The sequence below is a fragment of the Ursus maritimus genome, unplaced genomic scaffold (genome assembly GCF_017311325.1).
Source record: "Ursus maritimus isolate PB19 unplaced genomic scaffold, ASM1731132v1 scaffold_2, whole genome shotgun sequence".
Lineage (NCBI taxonomy): Eukaryota > Metazoa > Chordata > Mammalia > Carnivora > Ursidae > Ursus > Ursus maritimus.
Window position 1 is genome coordinate 68,280,051 of NW_024424452.1, and position 13,001 is coordinate 68,293,051.

A 13,001-nucleotide genomic window follows, 5' to 3' on the forward strand; every position below is an offset into this window, starting at 1 on the left:
TCCTCTTGTCATTTCTCTCACTTCCGTTTCCGTCCAGGCGAGCCGCCCGAGGACTGTGAGTGGACGGACGAGGAGAGAGACAGACCAGCCGGGTTGTGTCTGGACTGGTACTCTATGGTTGTCCGCCCACCTATGCGTCCTCTCTAGCCGCTTGCGCTCTATGCTCCGCGGTCGCGAGTCGCCCGCCGCCAGCCCGCCAGCCGGGAAGGGTGCGCAGAAGGAGGCGGGGCGGCAAGGCAAGAGGTGTCTCCTCCACCGGAGCGGCGGGAGACCCGAGCCGACTCTGTGACAGCTCTTCGGCCGCCATGTCAGCAAGCGGGGCTGGAAACAGACCCGGCGCCCAGCCGTAGCCCTGCGTTCGCGTCCGACTCCCAGGTGAGGAGAGAAAGAGCGGGATGTGGGGCGCCGGCCGGCGGGCTGCCGCGGCGGGAAACCCCCCGGGACCCCCTCGCTCCTCCCCCGGCGCCGCGCGCAGCCTCTGCGCTCCCGGTGCGGGGCAGCCCCGTGCCCTCGGCGCTCGCCCGCGCGCCTCTCGTCCCTGCAGCCCCGTGTCCGTGCTGCGCTCGCCCCTCGCCGCAGCCCGGGCTCCGCACCCCGGGGGCCGTCCTCGTTTGCCTTCATACCTGTCCCCTCCGCCGAACCGAGAACCGCCCGGGGTCTCCCTTCCGGACCTCCCTCTGGGCCGGTATCTACCTTATTTTTTATTTTTTAATTTGCGTGTTGAACAGATTTAAAGTTAAGGCTTTTTAAAATTAAGGCTTAAATGCTTTAAATCCCTTTGTAAGCTTAGAAAGGTTGCGACCTTAGGATGCTTATTTTGATCCCTGTATAAACTTACTCAGATACGTACTGTGGAATGCAATTTTGAAGACCAATTCCAAAGACTCTAAAAATAGGATGCTCTAATGGAAATTTTGGCAGCCTTCTTACCTATTGGGCAATGGTAGGAGACTCGATTCTTTGAGAGTGATTTCGGGGTGTAACGATTATACTCAGAAAGAGATTTGCCCATTACTCTTTACACCGGGTCAGGAAACTGCAGCCAGTCAACACCCCCATTAAAATATGAGCAATCCTTTCTGCTTACTCGACTGGGAACGTAATTGAGCTTGGTATTTATATGCACGAGGAAAAGGTTTCTAAGGAATGTATCACCTAGCAAATTGAAGTCTGAAGATGGTACTCAGCTGGTGCATCTCAAAATGGATAAAGAAATTGACAGCCAACTACGTATGGCCTTTTGGGGATTATAAATTTGCTAGGACACCATGGAATGGTGGAAGCCTTAGGTTCTCCTTGGTCTAAATTTCCTCAAAAAAAAAAAAAAATTTTTTTTTTTTTCAGTTTCCCCATTGATGGTTTTCTAGAGGTGACTCTTGCATCCTCTGGACACCTGAGAATGCTTTTCCCCTCCATTCTTTAAAGAGCTCTCTCCTCCTCTACCCTTCTAAAAATATTTTTATAGATTCAGAAATACAGTGGGTTTTTTTCCTTGAAAGCCCTGGGGGCTTGAATACTTTTAAATCAAATAAAGAAGAAAGATGTCTTATGATAGAGGAAGAAATGGTTTGCTTCTAGAAATGTGTTGTTGAGTTTCTCACGTTTAAAATACACTTCTAAAAAAATTGCGGTGCAAGGTATTTATTTTAAAATATGTTTTCCTATTTCATAAGGTTTGTGGACCAAAGGTAGTCTACCTAGCCCTGGAGAAATTAATGTTTCTTATCTTCCTTTTGAGTTGTGTTTTTTTCCCTTGTTGTGTTTTTTGTTTGAGTTTTTTGTTTTGTTTTTAAGTTTTGGACAAGAGAATTAGGTTATAAGTATTTCCCTTTTTATAATGTTAGTGGCTGGTTGTGGTTGAAGGTACTTAAATAATAAAGACAAGATCTTACATATCTTTCTGAGGCCCTAGCTACTGGAAATGAATGAAATGTTAATTTCACTTTAAAGCTATACCTTATAATCAGCATTCAGATCTGCTTTATCAGAAAAACTTGGTTTGTGTATTTCCCACTTTATTTTCTTAAGAGGTGTAGTTTTTGCATCCTGTGCTATTTTTGCCTATTTTGCCTTTTTGTCAAGTAATCTTTCTTTAAAATGGTGTCAGGACAAGGTGATTCTATTTTTACATTCTTCTTGAGTTATTTTTATTATAATCTCAATGGATCCAGAAAAGAAAATACTGCTTTTGGCTTTTATTTTTATTATTTTTTGAAATATTTATTTATTTATTTTAGAGAGAGAGAGTGTGCGTGGTGGGGGGAGCAAAGGAAGAGAGAGAGGAAAAGACACAGACTCCCCTCTGAGCAAGAAGCCCCACATGGGGCTCTACCCCCACAACCCCAAGATCATGACCTGAGCCAAAACCAAGATTCAGAGCCCAACCAGCTGAGCCACCCAGGCACCCCTCTCTTGGTTTTTAAATGGCAGTTGTAATTGGGAAATGTCAAGTGATAGCTCTTGTTTGCTATTAGAACTAAGGCTGTGAGTCTGTAAGCATTGCTATAGGGACTAGAGGTCTGTAACAATCCAACTATAATGCAAGCCATATGAGCAATGTAAAGTTTCCTAAATAAATAACAAAATAAAAAAGAAACAAGTGAAATTAATTTTAATAATATATTTTATTTAACCCATGCAGTTTCGGGTGTAATCAATTTGGTAAGTTAGTATTGAGATATTTTGCATTCTTTCATGCTTAATGTACAAAATCTGGTTTTTATAGAGTACATTTGAATTCCAACCAGCCACATTTCAAGTGCTCAGTAGCTACATATAGCTAGCAAATGGCTAGGACCATATTGGGCAGCACATAGCTATAGGATTACTGTATGATTTTTAAGGTGTCTTCCTACCCTGAGAGTCCGGGGTAAATCCAGGGGGGTAAGTTTAAAAAAATCCTTTTCTTAAGTGTTGTGATATTCATACTGAGAAGTTTGTGTGGCAGAAAGAAAGTTCCAAGAAGTCTCTTCCTCTTAGTGTTGACTGTATTCACACTGAGGAGGATGAACAGGTGCCAGAGTGCATGTTTCGTGAGGGTTGTAAGATGATTAGAACGCTCAGTCATTTCCTGGGGTGTCATTGTTACAGTTATTGACTTCTGCATGTCAACAATGTGTCAAGGCCTGTGTGAGTTTCTGTCTCCTTTGCCCCTGGCTATGAAGGAGGGAGAGCTTGAAGACCTACAGGAAGATTGAACTTTACTGTAAACAGGTAGAGTTCCTGCTGTTGTAGACTTTATTTCTGAATCAGTTTCTGGTCAGTTTCAGAGTTTTGTAAATGTGCTCCTCTGCATTGCTTGTCAAAGGAAAGAGAAAATCTTCTCAGCAAAATTCAGAAAGAAAGGGTATAGTTTTTGGCTCTAAAACCCTGGGAGCCTGATTATTAGCAAACAAGTGACATGTGTGTGGTGGTTTAGGTAAATATAAAAGGAAATCCGGCACTATTTTTTTCTAAAGATTTTATTAGCAGGGGCAGAGGGAGAAGGAGAAGCAGATTCCCTGTTCAGCAAGGAGCCTAACTTGGGGCTTGATCCCAGGACCTCGAGATCATGACCTGAGGGAAATATAGAACTTTTTGTGGAAAACTACTGACAAGCTGTCTAGGTATGTGCTTTAAGTTGTTTTTGCAACGGGATGATTTGCGTGGAACCATCTCTTGTTCTGAGCTGTTAAAACTGAAAGATAACTCTCTTGGAAAACTAACCCTGCAGCTCACTGACCTCAGGACCCATCATTATTCCTGTCTTGACTTGTATATTCATTCATTCATTCATTCATTCATTCATTCATTCATTATTTTTCAGAGAGACCAAGCACACGAGCAGGGGGAGGGGCAGAGAGTGTGAGAATCCCAAGCAGGTGCTTTGCCCATCTTGGATCCAGACACGGGGCTCCATCATGACTGAGCTGAAATCAAAAGTGACATACTTAACCGACTGAGCCACCCAAGCGCCCCTAGGCTTGTATATCCTATTAAACTTCCCTAAATACTACTTGATTTGCACTGTTTACATATACATTGAATATTAAAATTCAGTGGCAAAATTCACCTGAAAGGCTAATTAATATTTAAAATAATCTAAGAAAAATGTCCCCTTCCCAACCTTTACGGTATAAAGAAATCTTACATTACCTGGTCAGTAAACAAAATTCCTCTGCAAAGTCTGGTCATGATAGATCTGGCACAATGTTCGCAGTGTGTAGAGTATTAAAGGATCAGAGACAGAACTGGGGGAGGAGGTAGTGATTGGATGTTGCTTGTTTGGTGACACATACGTGCACATTATGGTAGGAGAATATGGCGTTTTCATTTGTATTTAAATCTAGATGACCACTGACACCATTTTAGTTGTATAAGAAAATGTTCCTACAAATTAGTCTGAGCCAATTTTTTTTTAATTTGAGGAAGAGTAATTGAGAGTTTGGCAATTTTCAGTTTTTAAAGAAGATCTTAAGTGACTGAAGTGGCCTCTCCATGGATTTTATTTTTATGGAGAAACTCTACTCGCTCACATACTCACTGTGTCTGTGTCTTGATACTGTTGTGGAGCGTTCTCTCCAGTGTAGAGCCCTGAGGAGTCACACAAATATAGGCTTTTCTTTACTTAGTAATCATTCCCTTGGGGAAAATTATATTTCCTTTTAACCAGGGAATATTTTTGTTTTCCATGCATTTGAAATAATTTATTTGTAATATTTTTAAAGTACATCACTCGTCAATTATACCTCAATGAAAGAAAAAAGAAAAATCATGTCCAAACCGTCTAAAACAAACAACCAAACAAAAAAGAAATACCTCATGTAAAACTTTTCTGAATCTTACAATAGCTTGAGCTTTCTCAAATTGTTCAATCACAGTTGTGAGATTCTGCTCTTTAACATGTTTGGAGATGGAAACTTTATAGCATCACCCNNNNCTCTTCCCTGCCATCTCTTAGGACTTCCTGTTTTTCACCTTCATTAGCCATGTGGAAAGGAAAGATAGTAATGTGTCTGTCAAAATACTGACAAATTAAGTTTATTTTTCCTTTTGACTGTAGGAAGAACGCTGAAGCAGTAAGCGACAAATATCGTCATCTTTATTGACATTTGGTCCTTCAACATTTTAACGGACAGTACCTAGGTGATTTTAGGAATTAGCAATATTTTGTTGTAGCTGTTAAATTCTCTTATGAGAATGCTTAGCCTGTTTTTCCTGGAAGACTGCTACCTAGCTAAATAATTTTTTTTCTGTTAGGTGCATCTAGAGAACTCGGTACATTCAGTGGCTGTGGTTTTCTCATTTGAATGAAGGCAAACATTTTACAGCATCTTTTATATTGTAGATTTTGAAATAATTTCTTTAAAATATGTGAACTTTATGATAAGATGAAGAATGCTGTTTTTTCTGAGTATTTCGGAGCATACCACTTAACATTTTTATTTTATGCATACATTGCTTTTCTTGCTACTTTTCTACAGGTATTAAAACTGTGCAACTAAATCTTTTTAAAAAAGTTTTTAGGTGAAGCGAAAAACATTGCTTAAGATTTTTCAATGAGGGGGTGCCTGGGTGGCGCAGTCGTTAAGCCTCTGCCTTTGGCTCAGGGCGTGATCCCGGCGTTATGGGATCGAGCCCCACATCAGGCTCCTCTGCTATGAGCCTGCTTCTTCCTCTCCCGCTCCCCCTGCTTGTGTTCCCTCTCTCGCTGGCTGTCTCTGTCAAATAAATAAATAAAATCTTTAAAAAAAAAAAGATTTTTCAATGAGAACTTATTTTTGTGAAAATATATTTTATTTACTGAAACCTAGTGGAGTTATTTCTTTTGTACCTTATGAAGCACCAAAGATTACTTCCTTCAGTTGTTTTTCTTTTCCCTGCTTGTGGAGCATGAAGATGGTTTACTTAACTCAGGTCTTAAAAGGATTCATACCAAGTAATCATGATTTCCTCCCTCACGTTCAACTCAGTTGAAGAGTGGAAACTATGCTGACCAGTAAATTACAAAATTGGGTTTCCTGGAAAAGGCTTTCTACTCATTTGTGACTTCTTAATCCAAATTCAGTCACTGCGCTTTATTTTCTTCAACCCCTTACAAAGTAATCACTTACTTCCTTTTGCTCTGGTAGTTAGAAAAAAAAAAAAAGTTGTGGAGTTCTTTGCCGTCCCAATCAGAGCTATACCTATAGCATTGGGAAAGCACTGTAAAGAGTCAAAATTCATGGCACAAGTTCACGTGACTTCCTTAATTTAATCTTATAATACATGTTTTGTGACTGATGAGAGAAAAGAAATGGTTTCTCTTCTTAGTCTTACATCTGAACTGTAGCTTAAAAAGTGGTCTCCTAGGTCTATCCGCCAAAGCTTATATTTTCAGAAGCCAGAGAAAGATCTCTTTCACGTTTGCGTAAAGTAAAACAGCATTCAATTCAGGAGGTAGGTTTTTTTTTTGTTTTTGTTTTTTTAAGATTTTATTTATTTATTTGACAGAGACAGCCAGCGAGAGAGGGAACACAAGCAGGGGGAGTGGGAGAGGAAGAAGCAGGCTCCCAGCAGAGGAACCTGATGTGGGGCTCGATCCCAGAACGCCGGGATCACGCCCTGAGCCGAAGGCAGACGCTTAACGACTGCGCCACCCAGGTGCCCCAGGAGGTCGTTTTTAATTATATCAGGTGGCCTCTTGTTTAATTATAATTTTGTGGATTTTGATGCCTACCTGCTTTTTGTCCTTTTTCAGCTGTATGCCTGCGGAAAACATCTGGATTCCCTAGTGAACCCCAACAAGGCTTTACCTTTGTCAAAATGGCTTACCTTCCCTGACAGCTTCAAAGAGTATATACCTATGCATGCAAAACATGAGCAAGAATTCTGCTCCAGGAACACTTATCGAGGCTGAGGAAACAAATATTCTAAGAATGTCTGTCTTATAACTAAAGCTTCCATGCACTTGTATAGTATTTTGTATTTTGTTTAGCCTTTGCTGGAGAGTTTCTCTTTTGTTCTAGCTCTCCAGAATATGTGAAAAGATATCCAGAATGCCCCAAAACTATTCTGCCTTACCTCATCTTTTTGTTTCTTTCTATTCTTCTGTCTTCTGTGAAAGTTCAGAAGTCAGAACAGGTCATGGTTTATTATAGACTTGAAGTGGGGGAGGAGTACAAACCTTACTCCTTCCCTCTTTCCTCTCCTTCCTTCTCTGTTACAAAAGTAATCATGCTCCAAAGAGAAAAGGTAGATAAATTTTAACTTGAGGAAAACACGATTATTCAAAAATTAGTATTTTTTTCTATAATTGAAGTTGAACAGAAGCTTTAATTTAAAGTCAGAATCCGGGGCGCCTGAGTGGCTCAGTCGTTAAGCGTCTGCCTTCGGCTCAAGGCGTGATCCCAGAGTTCTCGGATCGAGCCCCACATCAGGCTCCTCCGATGGGAGCCGGCTTCTTTCTCCCACTCCCCCTGCTTGTGTTCCCTCTCTTGCTGGCTGTCTCTCTCTCTCTCTGTTAAATAAATAAATAAAATCTTAAAAAAAAAAAAATAAAGTCAGAATCCATTGGTCTCTCATCCTACTTAAGATGCCTCACGGATATGTCAGGAAGAAACTGAGTAGGGATATACTTTGAGGACACAGACATAGGCTATACCAGAACATATTTAATAGTATCTCTTTTTATCGTATATGTTTTCTTCAGGAAATATTCACCACTGAAATAAAACATCTTTGGGGAAAATCGTATTCTATCAACAATCTTCTAAAGCACCCTAACGTATCCTTCTCTGGGACAAATTTTTTCTCTATTGGTTTGTAACCTAGAGCAAACTGCCTTGCTCTGGCCGTCTTTCTGTTCCCAAAACCCAATCAAAATATATTCTCTTGAAGAACTAAAAGAAAGCATACTCACTTTTACACCTGTCTCTGTTTCTGCCTTTCCATTAACGTTCAGTATGCTCTAGATAGAAATCATCATGTCACTATTAGGCCAGACAAAAATGCAGGAGTCTGGAGTTCTTGATGTGCTCAGACTGGGTAATGGCAGGAGGGGGGGTGGCGGCAAGTGAGTGACAGTACAAAGGGGTAGGAAGTGAGAGCCAGATAATGGGACGTTCGTAGCGACCTGCTGGAGATGTCAGGGCTCATCTGAGATGCAGAGTGTTTTGGTGCCAGTAACAACATAAGACTGGGGTGATGCTAGCTACACTGGCCAGACAGTGAGATGTCATCATAGATCTTTGAGACATGAAGAAATACTCATTCCACAAGTGTATCAAGTCACTGTTTTTATTGTAAAACACAAAGGTACTTGTTTTCAAAAGAGAAATCTGCCTCTGGGATGCAGGATGGATTGAAAGGGCTATATGAGACAATGAGAGCCTTAATTAAGAGTAAATATGTCGGCCTAAACTCATTTTGAAATTTCCTAATAACTTCGGAAATGACAGAACTAATGAATTTTTACTTCTTGTTCAAAAGAATAGAAACTAAGCAAGAGAACTGCTGGCTTAGGTTTTGCGATTTAAAACTAGTGTTAAAATTGTGTTTGATGCTGTAGGGATTATGTTCTTTATGCAGTTGAGTTCATTACTTAATTTTACTGATAATCCATACGAACCTACACTTTACAGTATACATGTGTATGTATACAATACAACATTATATACATTTTGGTGAATAAGTTTGAAATGGTGGCTTGTGAATGGATCCAAACCTAGCATTAGGTCCTATCAGTTTAATGGCTAATGTTTGAGCCCATAGGTGAGCAGTATTGTATTAAGTACTGTAAGAAATACAATGGAAATCAGCATTTTCACCAAAATACTTGATGAAAAATACACGTCTCCAAGTATATTTACATAATTTTCTTTCTTAATGTCAGAAACAGCTTTATGTAGATTTGTTCTAATTTTTTAGACAGGAAAAGAAAAATCCATGAAAAACTTGTTGGTTAGTATAATTTGTAATTAATTCAGTAAATATTGTGTAGAATTTTTTTTTTTTATTTTGTCAGAATTTCAAATGCCACCTTTTTGGCTTATGATTTAGTAAGCATACAGGGACAGATTCTGTAACAGTTGAGATGAGTTCACTTCTAAGATCTGTAAAGGTCCTCAGTAGAGGTCTATACTTTGTGCCCTTGAAAAATGGCTTTGTAAGAACTCCTGTTTTTCTAGGTTATTGGCAGATATATCAGGCAACTCTTTGATGGTTTTAAAATAGAACAAATAAAGCAACGGCTGTCTTCTGAAATGGTGGATAAACACACGTCCCCAAAGGAAGAAAATCCACAGTGCATTACACGAGATAATGTGTGTGTCAAAGTGACTACCTTCCATGGTGTGTAGCATACAGAAGGCACTTAGTAAATGGTGTGTTTTAAATTTGCTAAACGTTTGTACTTGTATTATTTTCTTTTTAAAGAGGTGAACAATATTAATATTTAGATTAATGGTAGCATTAGTGATTTTTAAAAAATATGTGTTCTTGATTGAACTTTTTTAAAAGATTATACTTATTTGGGAGAGAGAAAGTGCGCACGTGAGGGAGAGCCATGGGGAGGGCAGAGCAAGAGGGAGAGAGAGGATCTCAAGCAGATTCTGCACTGAGCATGAAGCCTATATGGGGCTTGATCCCAGGACCCTGAGATTAGGACCTGAGCTGAAACCAAGAGTTGGACACTTAACGAACTGAGCCAGCCAGGGGCCCCTGATTCAACTTTAAAAAAAAGATTTTATTTATTTGAGAGAGAGAGAGCACATGCATGTGCAAGCAGGAGGGAAGGACAGAGGGAGAGGGAGAGAGAATCTTAAGCAGACTCTGCTGAATGTGAAGCCCAACATGGGGCTCGATGTCACGAACCTGAGGTCATGACCTGAGCTGAAATCAAGGGTCAGACACTTAACCAACTGAGCCATCCAGGTGCCCTGTGATTCAACTTTTTAAAAAAATTTTGAGTATAAAAATATATCTTTAAATATGCGGAATACAGAAAAGTGCAAAAAAAGAAAAAAAATCACTTGTACTCTCATTAACCAAGAAAAGGAACTGTTAACATTTTTGTATATTTACGCTCAGTCTGACACAGTTGAGATCCTATCTATGGTTTGTTTCAGATTTTGCTTTCCTCATTTTATCATAGACTCATAATGTACATATTTTGTGACTTTGTAACACTTGGAGCATAGGCTAATTTACTTAGTTTCTCCTCTGTTATTGAACATGTAGATTGTTTCCAAGTTTTCACTCACTGCCACAGAGACCTTGCACAAACTATGGAACTGCCTTACCCCTTAGTTTTCTCATGTACTTCATAGGAGTTACAAAGATTAACTGAAGTAATGTGTCTAGAATAATATAGAACAGTTCCTGGAACAAAATAAACCTTTAAAGAATGCCTCCATGTCCATCTTTGTGCATAGAGGATTCCCCCCCTCCTTTCTTTTCTTCTTTTTTTGTTGGTATTCCGAGTACTTCTTTACCATCGATTTTCCGAAATAAAACTACTAGGTCTTCACTGTTTTAATATTCTTGCTACGTACTGTGAAGTTGTTTTCTGATAAGTTGTGCTAATTTACATTCAGATTGAGCAGACTGCATCAGTCAACGTGTATTTCATTGAACCCTTACCAGTACCACATATCTCGCTTTTAAAAATCCTTGTTAACTTTAGGGGTAAATAAGTTGCCGATTGTCATCAGCGAAGAAGTTTTATGGAAGACTAGTAGGGAATAAAGTTAGAGAGATGGGTTGCTGAGAGACTGGTAACAAGGCTTGGGAGTTGGGATTTGAGCTGAAACGGGCAGTAATGAGTTCAGGAGGCCTCCAGCTACTACTCCTCATGCTTTCCCCAGGCAGCCAGTCAGGTTCCGCAAAAAACTCCTGGTCTTTGTACCTGTATTGAAGTGCCTGTCCCATCCCACCTGTCCTTATTGTCCATCTATCTAATATTTTGATTCATTCTTAATCTCCTCCATGTCTTTTCCTGTCCAGGTGCCTGCCCAGCTAAAACAACAGAGCAGAGCACTGTGTGTTCTCTGCGGGCAGGCTCACTTGAGGAAGAAAGAAGGTGGCTGAGCCAGCCAAGCTTAGTTATTACCAAATTTACCAAACAGATCAATCAGTCTACCTCCCCAGAGGTGAGTAAAGGAGTCTATCAGGAATGGAGAAAGTTTCTTTAATAACACAACTCTTAATTTTTATATTAACCCTGTCACATTCCTAGTGATTAAAAGGAAAAAATTGGCATATGTTCAAGGCTTTTTAAAGTTTTCTTTTCTTTTTTTAAGATTTTATTTTTAAGTAATCTCTACACCCAACATAGGGTTCGAACTTACAACCCCAAGATCAAGAGTTGCGTGCTGTACCGACTGAGCCAGCCAGGCACCCCTGCAGTGTTTCTGAGTGTAAAAATAATGCAGCCTTACAACTCCATGAAAAGACAAGTAATCCAGTTTAAAAATGGGCTAAGTATCTGAATAGACCTTTCTCCAAAAAAGATATACAAGTGGCCAGTAAACAAATGAAAAGATGCTCATTAGCCATCACGGAAATGCAAATCAAAAACACAATGAGATATCACTTCATACCCTGAGATGAAGAAATTGGAACCCTTATACATTGCTGGTGGGAATGTAAAATGGTATGACAACTGTGAAAAATGTGGTTTCTCAATAACTTAAATACCAAATTAGCATATGACCCAGCAGTTCCACTTTTAGGTATATACCAAAAAGAATTGAAAGCAGGTGTTCAAAAAAGGGGAAAAAAAAAAAAAACTTGTATAGGAATGATTTTAGCAGCATTATTCACAATAGCCAAAAAGTAGAAACAACTCAAATGTCCATCAGCTGATGAATGGATAACATGTGATATGTTGATACATGGAATATATTTCAGCAATAAAAGAAATGAAGTGTTGATAATATGTTACCACATGGATATATCTTGAAGACATTATCCTAAACAAAAGAAGCCAGTCCCAAAAGACTGCATACTGTATGATTCCGTTTATATGAAATATTTAGAATAGGCAAATCTGTGGAGACAAAGTAGATTCATGGTTCAGTGGTTGCATGGGGTTGAGGGAGAGGGAGCTGAGAGAATGTAAATTGACTATTAATAGATACGCGAGTATTAGAGAGGGGAGATCCTTTCTGGGGTGATGATGAAATATTCCAAAATTTATTGTGATGGTGTTGCACAACTTTGTGAATATACCAAAAACTGTTGAATTGTACATCTTAAATGTGTAAATTTTATGGGAATGTGAATTATATCTCAATAAAACTATGATTTTTAAAAACTCAGTTGGAAAAAAATGCATGTTTATCACAGAAGATGTGTAAGATACAGAGAAGTGCAAAAAGGAAAAAAAGTGAATTTATTAGAATGTTCATTTTGATGAGCTATAAGAAAATAATATAAGCTTGTTGAAGGTCGTCACGGTCGATACCATATTCAAGTTCAGATCAGAAATCGAATTTTTACAGAGCAGTGAGCATCATACTAAATTGATGCTATTTTAATTTTATTGGGATTTTTTTACTTTTATTAATTTTTAAATTTGTTTTTGTTTAATAGAGTTATAAGCACATAAAAATTCTGTTTTTACATATTTGGGATTGTAAATAAAAATAATATGTCAGTGCTTAAGGACCATCGTAATAATTATTATTTTTTTTAGTAAAGCCAGTTAAGAAAAATAGTGGCATAAATAGTTATAGTTGAAAGGGCGCATGTTTTTATTGCTGAGAAAATTAAGGCTCAGAGAGGTGCCTTGCCCGAGCTTTTCACACAAGTTGTGAACAGGGCTTGGATTGGAACTCAGATTTCACTTCATGCAGCCCAGTGTTATTTCTGCTGGGCTTTATCACTTCCTTCTTTTCCTGACTCTCTGTAGCTACCAATAGCTTGTCTTTTACTGTTGTTTCTTGTGCATGTGATTTGTCTTCTCAAATAGAGTGAGTAGTCTTGGACACAGATTATACCTCTTAATTCTTTGATTAAAAAAATTAGATCTAGTAAATTTG

At 39.1% G+C, this 13,001-nt stretch overlaps 1 protein-coding gene across 4 annotated transcripts in view; it reads left to right on the forward strand.

Moving 5' to 3' along the window:
- Window positions 1–224: 224 nt before the first annotated feature.
- The window catches only part of CNST (consortin, connexin sorting protein), a 115,275-nt gene continuing 102,498 nt past the window's right edge, over window positions 225–13,001 (forward strand). For 2 of the 4 annotated variants that reach the window (XM_040636094.1, XM_040636093.1), the window contains exon 1: window positions 225–375. The gene's annotated coding sequence lies outside the window, so the exon portion shown is untranslated. The remainder of the gene's footprint in view (window positions 376–13,001) is intronic. The other 2 variants (XM_040636091.1, XM_040636092.1) reach the window with 1 other exon arrangement.